Source organism: Colossoma macropomum, unplaced genomic scaffold, assembly GCF_904425465.1.
Source record: "Colossoma macropomum unplaced genomic scaffold, Colossoma_macropomum, whole genome shotgun sequence".
NCBI classification, from domain to species: domain Eukaryota; kingdom Metazoa; phylum Chordata; class Actinopteri; order Characiformes; family Serrasalmidae; genus Colossoma; species Colossoma macropomum.
In genome coordinates, this window is record NW_023495820.1 from 27,620 (window position 1) to 38,343 (window position 10,724).

At 42.2% G+C, this 10,724-nt stretch overlaps 1 long non-coding RNA gene across 1 annotated transcript; it reads right to left on the reverse strand.

The window, feature by feature from the left end:
• Nucleotides 1-1,961: 1,961 nt before the first annotated feature.
• LOC118803075 lies at nucleotides 1,962-2,746 on the reverse strand. Its single transcript, XR_005006819.1, has 3 exons — nucleotides 2,671-2,746; nucleotides 2,294-2,415; nucleotides 1,962-2,087 (listed from the first exon to the last, which is right to left on the reverse strand). It is a non-coding gene; the product is annotated as an uncharacterized LOC118803075 (long non-coding RNA).
• Between the last annotated feature and the right edge of the window lie 7,978 nt (nucleotides 2,747-10,724).

Here is a 10,724-nt window from a genome sequence, read left to right on the forward strand (position 1 = left end):
TTTAAGGTTGGGGTTTTGGGGTTTAGGATTGGGAGGTTGGGGTGGGTGGGTTAGGGGTTTGAGTTTGGGTGGGTTGGGGTTTTGGGGGTTTAGGGTTTGGGGGTTTGGGGTTTGGGGGGTTGAGTTTTGAGGTTGGGGTTTTGGGGGTTTAGGGATGGAGGTTGAGGGTTTGGGGGTTGGGGGTTTTGAGGTTGGATGGGTTGGGGTTGTGGGGGTTCAGGGTTTGGAGGTTGGGGGTTTGGGGATAGGTGGGTTGAGATTGGGGGTTTGGGGGTTTAGGTATGGGGGTTTGGAGATTTGAGGTTGGGTGGGTTGGGGTTTGGGGGTTGGCGTTTCAGGTGGGATGTGTTGGGGTTTTGGGGTTTAGGGATTGGAAGTTGGGGGTTTGGGGGTAGCTTGGTTGGGGTTGGGGTTTTGGGGTTTTAGGGTTGTGGGTTAGGGGTTGGGGGTTGTGATTGGAGGTTTGATGTTGGGTGGATTGGGGTTTGGGTGTTTAGGGTGGGGGTTTTAGGGTGTGGCAGTTTGGGATTGCAGCAGTTGGGGATTTGGGAGCTTAGGGTTGGTGGGCTTGGGGTTTGGGATTTGGGGGTTTGAGGTTGGAAGGGTTGGGAGGTTGTTAGGCAGGAAGTTATCAGCCTGTTTTTGAGTTTGGACCAAGATTTCAATCCAGATTTAAGCTCTACTCAGGAACAGTCCCTAGTTCAAAACAGCTGCTAAACAAACTGAACTCTCAGTGAAAATAATAACAGAAACAGTCTTTTATTTACAGTCAAAAGTCGACACATTAAGCTGAAACTCACATTCACTGTACAGATGACTGATCTTGTATGTAAAGTGGGTACTGGTCTGTGCAGCGGTCAGCTAAACATGTTGAGTTTAGACCACAGAGGAAGACGACATTCAAAAGAGAAGAAAAACCTTTTAGCCACAGTGGATTAAATAAGAGTTAAAGCTAATGCTAATGTTGACAGTAGTATAATAATTAAAGGCTTTGCATAGGGAGAAGGCACTGCTCTGCCAGTTTATTAGGTACATTCATTTTATCTTCTGCACCAACTAAACTCTGAACCTACATACCAGGTTATAAACCTTGCTGGACTAAACACGGAGACTAAACTACAGTAAAGAGGAGTAAACGATGTACAGAGACAGTGACTTTAACATTCACAGATCTACATGAGAGCATCAACAAAAATATTAATAAACACACACATATGCACACACACACACACACACACACACACACACACACACAAACGAGCCAGATAAAAATAAGCCAGACTGAATCCCAGATCAATGCAGTTTGCTGAGTTTATTTATTGGTAATGATCAGTAATCAGAGACCAATGAGAGCAGGAAGAAGAGCAGAAGAGTGACACTCTGAGTGAGTGAGCAACAGAGTTTAAGCACAGCAGGATTTCACACACAGTGATCATGCATCAGGTAGTGAACTTTAGTTCAGGCAGTCCGGATCTGCTATGGCTCCATTGAAGCAAAGCCGACACGTGTAGTGTTGATGTTGTTGTGGATTTTGGTTACAGCGGTAGAGAAATCTGTTATTATTATTGTTTCCCTCTATTCTTCTAAGGCTTGCGCCCAGTTGAGGGTTCCCTTGATCTCTTTGAAATACCCTGTTGTAGACGAAAGCTTTTGGGCCTTGGCGAAGTCTAATCATGTTGAGGGCAGTGAGGATGTTACGGGGTCTTGTCTCGTTTAAGCAGGTTCTTGTACAGGGGGAGTTATAGGTGTAGAAGATCACACAGCCCTGTGGGTCTCTGTTCAGGAGGTCCTGCATGAGTGGAACATTGGGAGGAACCCCTAATGGATTAGAATTAATCAGCAGAAGGTACTCAGAGTGGAAGAAGGGGTGTCGATTTGTATTTTGGTCAATGTTGTTGGGATCTTCTATGAGCGTTGCACCAATCATCCGTTGCCCATTATAGATTCCATTTACTCTCAAGTCATTTCTCACATTATTTGGCTGATCATTGTTAAGAGCCTCCTGAAATTCCAGAAAATTGAAGGGTCCAGTACAGAGATGACTTGGGATGTTGATGGCCACTGCATACTGTCCACCTGGACTGTAGCTAAACACACAAAGAACTGGTCAAACACTTTATTATTCACTCATACTGATTAATCAGAGCTTCTTAATCTTAGAACATTTTACATGATGATTATTTTATATGAACTCTGATTTAATCAAACCCTCAACTTCACCACAAACTCCTTTAATACTACTTCAGTTTGACTCAGCAGGGACGGTCAGCAGATTGATGGTCAGCTTACTTACCGGGTTTGGATGTGACGGATGATGCGAGCCAGATTGTTCTGGTTCACCAGCTGAGCTTCAGCTCCTCTCAGACAGAGAGAGAGAAGACAGAGCAGGACCACTCTCAGAGTTCCACTGAGAACCTGTACACACACACACACACACAAAACACACACACACACACACACACACACCACACACAAACACACACACACACCACACACCATACAGACACACACACACACACACAGTGATAAACCCAAAAGGTGTAATTAATCTGTAATCAATCTGTAATGAATCTGTAATAAATCTGTAATGAATGCTAAATTAGTACTAAACACACATCACATAAAGATCTTGTGAAGGTAGAAGCTGATAAATGGGAGGCTGTATCTCACCATGGCTGTCAGTGCAGGAGGAGTCTGAGGAGCTTCTGTAGATGATGAAGAGCTGAACTTTCTCAGAAGCAAGTACTGCAGAGGAGAAACTGATGAATATTTATACTTATTATGGCTCCGCCTACTTTACAAAACTGATTATTCAGTGTTCACTGATTGGACGAGTGCAACTGTAGTTTTCAAAAAATGTAAAAAAAAGTAAAAATGATGAAACTCAGTTTTTCAGTGTGAAATGGAATAAAAACAGAAAACAGTGTTCAGTAAAGTCTGTTTGATCTGTATTGAATTGAAAAGACAAATATGATATTTCAGGTTTCAGCTCATGAACTTTATTTTTTATTGTAAATATTTGCTTATTCTGAATTTCATACCTGCATCACATTCCTAAACAGCTGCACAGGAGCTTGTTTACTGCTGTGTTACATCACCTTTACTTTAATAGCCCTTAATACTCGTCTGTGGACTGAAGACAGAAACTGATCCAGCTCTAAAGAGGAACTTTTCTCCCTCCTTCAGTTGTACAAGCCTTCACCTGCGCCACCATACGAGGCCCTTGTTTTCGTATGTTGCACTTCATGAAGCACCACATGATTTCAAAAGGATCCACATGCAGAACGTTTCTGCTGTTATTGTGTTGAAATCAGCAGGACAGCCCTGAAAGCGATGGTCTGTCTCTAAAAGGCCTCATGTGTTGCTCCAGAATGTGGTCAGTTAACAAAGTTTACACAGATGAGGAAGTTACCCTCTAACCGCCCCCCCCCCAAACCACACTATAAAACCTGATGAGTGACGTCTCAAAACTGAGTGCCTCCAATGTTTTAGACTCAAGAACTGTTCCAGCTCTAAATAAGTAACTGTAAATGAAATTACACTGTCATTGTGATAAATTCATATTGTATTGCATTACAGAGATATGATCATAGACATTTGTAACAATGTCTTCTCCACCTTAACGTCACTACAGACCATCTCACCGAACACTGACAGTATGGTCCAGAGTTCTGTAGCATTTAGCCTCAGCAGAACCACAGAGGAACTCACTAACTCTGCGATGGCGTTTTAGGGCCACTGTTAATAAAAATAAAAATAGTAGACTTTGAGAATAAAGTTGTAATATTTTGAGAAAAAAGTTGTAGAATTACAACATTAAAGTGTCATTAATACCAGGAAAGGTCACAATATTGTAGCCAAAGTCTTTGCGAAGTGAAGGCAGACGGACTCGGAGGAAACTGTGTTTATCTAGAATAAAGAGCCAGACGGACTCGGAGGAAACTGTCTGTCTGATTTGTTGAAGGAGAATCTCAGGCAGGTCGCCTACACGGCTATTGGGGCTTCATCTCCCCCCATTCAAAGAGGGCATGAAGTTTCACAGACAGTGAGAATGATGATCAAAATGATCCACAGAGAGACAGGAGTGAGTGGAGCTCCGGCGCCAGTACAGCAACCGAGACTCCAATGCGTTATGGCAGCCCCCTACAGTACAGCAGCCCACTTTATCCTCCAAATATTAGGACTTTTTTCTCGAAATATTACGACTTTATTCTCAAAGTCTACTATTTTTTATTTCTATTATCAGCGGCCTTAAAACACCATCGTACAAACTCAGCTCTCTCAACACTAATGTTTCATTTGATTTGATTGGCTTGAAGGGAAGGTAGGCTGGGGAGAATGACAACACACAGACATGCCCATTATGTAAACATACTGTGGCATGCGCCCGCCCCCCGGGCCCCGACGATGACGGCCGCGAGAGCCAGCAGGAACGAACACCCAGCGGCGACGAACCTCGGCCAGTGACGCGTCACTCGCGTCACTCCTCCGAGTGACGCGAGTGACGGCGGGAGGAGGAGGAAGACGACGACGGTGCCGGCAACGAGAGGCACCAGGGCAAGGAGCGAGTCCCGAGCTCCGTCACCTGGGCCCCGCCCCCTGTTATGCAGCGAGGCCGTGGGAAGGCAGAGCAGCGAGCTCTCACTCAGGTGAGCGTCTTTTAAAAGAGTTGAGAGGGAACAGAAGAGAGAGAGAGAGAGGGACAAGCAGCAGCAGCAAGAGATTGAGGAGCTGAAAAGCTTATTTTGAAGAAGACTGTAAAGTCGAGCTGACTGAAGCCACTGAAAAGTGGCCAGCCTAGGTTTTGGTGTTTTGTATTGTTTGTTTGGTTTGAATTAAAGAAATGGCTGCTGCAACCCTGAACCCTGCCTCCAGCGTCCTCCTTGAGCCCGGGGTAGCACATGCCATGCTACACATACGTTACTAAGAGCCAGTAGGAATGGCTATGCTACTTCCTACTATGAGTCTTACTGAAGAAGGCTGCATTGACCAAGCATTTATCAAGTAAAGCTGAGAGTCTAAACTAAATTGTAAGAGGTTTATTCAACTGAAAGGTCCTGTTTGATGGGATCTCTGAGTAGGAAATACTCAAAATAAAAATATGAAAAATATGATATTTTAAAGGAATGCTGTAGGTGGATTTTACCCAGCTCTCCCAGAAAATAGGCTCCCGTGAATGTTTTTACTACAAGGTTGTAAAATGTTATTTATTCATTTTATTTAATAAATTACATATTTGATTACATACCATATGAATTTTTAAATCCTGCTTTGTGTTCATTTCATTTCGCCTCATTTTTTAAATCTGATTTTTATGTCAGTTATTTTATAGATTTTATACTTCCAGTGGGCAGTTGTCACAGAGAAGGACATGTATTTTTAATCTATTATATTACAAGAGTAAGAAACTGTAATTCAGTATTCAGGACAGAGATTGTAAAAATTATGGTAAACAGCTGGAAACCCTGCCAGTGTTTTACTGTATTCATTGAAACTCATGGTGTTTTAATGCTTTTAAATTTGACAGAAAAAATCTGTAATTCACAATACAGTAAAGACACAGTAAAAATATTGGTAAGTAGCTGGAAACCCCTGGTACCAGTATTTTGCTGTATTTCTTGAAATGTGTGGTGTTTAAATACTTTTAATACAACAGTAAAAAACTGTAATTCAAAATACAGTATTACTGTAAAAAAATATAATAAGCAGCTAGAAGCCCTGATCCTAGTATTTTACCATAATTTAACAGGATTTTTATTACAGTGGAATGAAAACTGTCAAATTGTCACTGTTTTTTAGACAAAATCTGCTCTTCATAACAACCAAGATTGCACAAAAATATAAAAAATATTAGCAATTAGCCCATTTCTGCCATCATTTCCAGGTATTTTTGTTTAATGCTTAACAGTAACAGTGTCCTAAAGAGAGAAGACATCCTGAAATTTACACCTGAATGACGAATGTGCCCACAATAGTAACAACAGTTCAACTGTCCAATCATTATTTGGGCAAATTTATTGTTTATACCACAGAAGACACTTGAAGCGTGTTGTAAAATATACCCTTACTGATTAACAGGCAGCTGTTTTGTGCTGATATTTACAGATTTTTTTTTCATTTAACTATGAGAGAAGACAAAAAGCAAGAGAGCGACTGTGAAGTGAGTCTGTGTGTGACTGTATAAAGTCATTGTTCTCATACTCATCTCATACTGCCCGGGTACCCATAACACTACAGCTGATCCTCTGTCCCGTATGTTCAGTGAACAGGAATAAGCCCCAGAACTACTTTCCCTGAGCATGTTCTGTTAGATTAGATTGGAGATCTACCGAGAGTTATGGAACTAACTAAGCCCTGTTCACTGTCCTCCTGACAAGAAATATGTGCTTGTAGCTTTCAGAGAATGCCTAATTATGCCTATTCCTCTCTGATTTCAGGTCATCCAGGTGAGATATGCACCTAGCAGCTGTTGGCTACTCATTATTGGTAGGAGAATATGCTGGCTGATGTTTACAGATTCATTGCACCACTTAACACCTGTTCCTAGAGCAAAACCCCCAGAGCTTTACCTGCAGGCAAACACTCACCTCTAATAGTTCCATCATGTGCCAGGTCTCATCAAGCCATGGACTTTATAACTCATCTTGTAGACAGATTCTCTTGGGGGAGTCAAATTCATCCATTTTTCTAATTTACCCACAGCCTACCAAACTGCAGATGTCCTGTTTAACCATGTTATTAGACTTTTTGACAAGATATAGTATCAGATCACAGTCTTCAATTCCTTGCTCAGGTCTGGATTGACCTTTTTGAACATATAGGGGTCTCTGTTAGTTAAACATCTGAGTATCTCTCTCAGTCCAATGCTCAATGCAAGAGGGTTAATCGAGAACTAGGAATGATTTTAAGGATGTTTTACCATGATAATCAGTCTGATTGGGCACATTTCCTTCCATGGGCAGAAATGTGCCAAAGTTCTTTAGTTAGTTCTGCTACATGTTTGACTCAGTTTCAGTGTATTCTGAGCTACCAACCTCCTCTCAAACCCTGGACTGCTATACCACCTGCCTACCATCAATGATTTTGATAAAACGGAGTGAGGAGGATGGAGAGGTACTCATCACTCATAGAGAGACCTCTGTCTATTAACCTGGAGACCAAGTTTGGATGTCAACTAAGAACTTCAGCCCTTTGAAAATCTCAAAAAAAATGTTCCAGATCCGTTGGATGAGGCCACACCCAATGAGATGCCGCCCCAAACATTTGTCATCAAGGGGACTCCAGTCTACCCTGTCCATTGGCTGCTGAACTCCAGAAAGCGAGTACTTGGTTGACTGGGAAGGCTATGGCCCTGAAAAGAGCCCATGATGTCTTTGATCCTGGCTTGTTGCGGCATTTCAATCTGTGCCATCCAGACAGGCCTGCTCCACGTCCAAGAGTTTGTCCCAGACGTCAACCCAGTGGTTGTCCTGAAGATCAACCCAGTGGTCGTTCTCGGGGTCGTCAGAGGAAAGATTCATCAGTCCAGTGCTGCGGCAGCTTCAGTGGTTTGTCTCAAGGAGTCACTGACAGTTTGGGTGGTGATCACCGTGGTCGTCCTCATCCCTCGACCTGCCCACACTCTTTGGTGGTGAGTACTGTTATGCTTCCTGTCGATGTCCACCTTGTAACAATCTTTGCTCTACTTCACCCAAAAGGATAAGCGGCTTAGAGCATGTGTGTGTGTGTGTATAAATACCTGTTTGCTTCACTCACTCTTTGCTAAGTATCACCCCTGTCTGTAGTGCATACTGTGTTTTTCTGTTGCTTGTGTTGGGATTTGCTTTGTTATTCCGAGTTTGTCTTTGGCTTATCCCTTTGGTTGCTTTTGACTCTCTGTTTGGCTTTTTGACTTGGACCTGTTTTTGACTACTGTTTTACTCAGTCCCATGTATTTGCTCTCCTGGTTTTGACCTAGGCCTGGTCTTGTGTTATGTTTTTGCCAAACCCTCCTGTGATAAAAGCCATCTCAGTTCTTTATCCGTGACTAGAGTACACTGTTACAGAGTGCAACCATACAGGGTCTTTGTGTTGTATTTTGAACTTCATGAAAGCACCACACAATTTCAAAAGGAGACAGGCAAACCACCCTCTAGCACCCACACTCTGATTATGCAGCCATGCTGTTGTAACACTTGCAGAATATTTTTGCCGTTGTCATGTTGAAATAAGCATGTAATGGGGTATTACTGGTTAAGTTGCACCATTAACTCTGAACACATTTTGGAGCAACATACGCTGCTTTTGGATGTCAGATTTCTCAGGGACGTCCTGCTTGTTGTCTCATGACAATGGCAAAACATGCTGCAAGTGCTGCAACAGCATGGCTGCAGAATCAGAAAGTGTGGGTGCTAGAGTGGTCTGCCTGTCTCCTTTCAAAATTGTGTGGCGCTTTTATGAATTGCAAAACACAACAACAAAAGCCCTGCATGGTGGCACTCTGCATCGCTGAACAAACTAGTCAGGTGCTTCTGAATAAAAACAAACAAGACAACCTTAATCACAGTGATATGAAAACAGGCCAAAGTCAAAACCAGGAGAGGAAATACACAATACATGGGGCTGAACATAAGAGAAGTCAAAAAACAGGTCGAAGTCGAAAAGCCAAACAAAGATTCTAAAAAACACCAACCACAGCTAAAAGAGATCCCAACCAAGTCAGAATAGCAAAGACAAAAATACACGAAAAACAGGAAATTCAAAGCACAGGAAAGACAAACAATGAAAAAACATCTTGTATACTCTGTAGAATAGAGCAGTACTTTAAAGATTTTCAGTATTCTGGTGAACTGGAGCCATGAAGTGGCTTTTGTGATTGGTAGCATTTGTAGGTGTGGGTGTCATGTGAGCCCCTGCCCCCAAAGATTCAGGGCTGGGTGAGGGATGAGGACAACCATGACGACCACCACCCAAGCTGCCAGAGACTCTTTAAAACAAACCTCAGGAGCTGTGATGATACTGCACTGACAAATCTTTCCTAGGACAAGCCTGAGGATGACCACTGGGACGAACTTCAGGGCAACTGCTGGGTCAACATCTGGGATGACCTCTGGGACAGGGAGCAGCCCTGTCTGGATGGTGCTGATGGAAATCCGCCACAAACCCTGGATCCAGGTCATAACTGGCTGGAACCCAACTCTTTTTCACAGCCTTTACAGTCAACCAGGTGCTGAAGAACCCCTCCTCTCCTTCTGGAGTCCAGTAGCAAATAGACAATGCAGACTGGAGTCGAGTCCCCTCAACAACAACCAGTGAGTGCGGCATCTCATCTGGTGTGGCCTCATCCAATGGAATGACAGGATTGAGGTGGAAAAGGGTGGAATGAAAATGGAACATGACACTGACTGGGCAAATCAAGCCGGTAGGTAACTTCGCTGATTCCTCTACAGATTTTATCTGAGCAGTGATGAACCAGGCACAGATGCTTTTGTGTAATTCAGTTTTGTTCAATTTTACCTTTTCATAACCCATCATTTATTAGAATGTATTTTTCTTTCATTTTCTTTGATTGTTGTCATTTATTCTCATGAATATGTATAATCAGTGTTTAATGATTTTTCTTTTGTGTAATTCTTTCTGTTCTTTATTGGTAAAATTGATTTATTTCAAATATGGTCCAACTTGATCAGTTGGAAAGCGGGAATTTGAAGAGGTCAGTTGCAAATGAGGTGCATCTGACAGGTAATTGACATCTGATTCTTGCAAAATGGAATAAGTACATGTGTGCTACACACACACACACACATACACACACACACAAACACACACACACACACACACACAGCTTTCACAGACAGAAAATGCAGAAGTAGATTGCAGAAGTTCGACCAACAACATCAGGCCAACGATCAGGTCTACGTGCCTACTGACTATTCTCCACTGTTTGCACTGAGGATCAACAGTGTTGCATTACAGCATCATCTCTACCCTCAGGACCAAATACGGAATATTTTAAGCAAGTAAGTTTAACCAGCAAATTCGGGATTCAGTCACGTGTCCCATGGAAACACCCCACATTATTGGAGAGTGGGAATTTTCCATATGCCTATATTTTCTATATGTTCTTGTTTGCCTAAGATCAGCATCAGGGACTTTCAGGGCGAAATACTGCATATGCAATCTCTAGTATAGATCACTCAAGGTATGTAAGTCTGTGTCCTAGGAATGTAGCCTTAGACAGCAGCTGATGCAGAACTGAGCATTTTTCTTCACTGGATCGTTTGTATTTGCTCACATTGGGTGTTGAGCTGTTTTAATGAGAACTTCAAACCGCTGCAAATTAAAGACACCCTTACATTTTATTGTTGAATGTGGTTTTATTCATAACTGAGCAAGGTCAAGGCTGTGATGTATACATACTTGAGAAAACATTACCTATTTGAGGAAAGTGACCACGCCTTACCTCACCATCTCCAACACTTGCATCTGGGTGCTCCTATGTGTTGGTGGTGCCCACTCCCTATTAAATTATATGGTCAATCATCTGTGTAATCATGTCTTAATGAGTCAGTGTTGTTTGATTTAACCTTTTAATAACCCATCGTTAATTGAAATGTATTTTTTATTCCCTTCATTGATTGTTTTTATTTGTTTTCATAAATAAGTATAACCATTGTTTAACATTAGATGATAAGATGTTCTGTTTGTTATGTGTAAAATTCTTCTTCCTCACGTATGTTCCAATT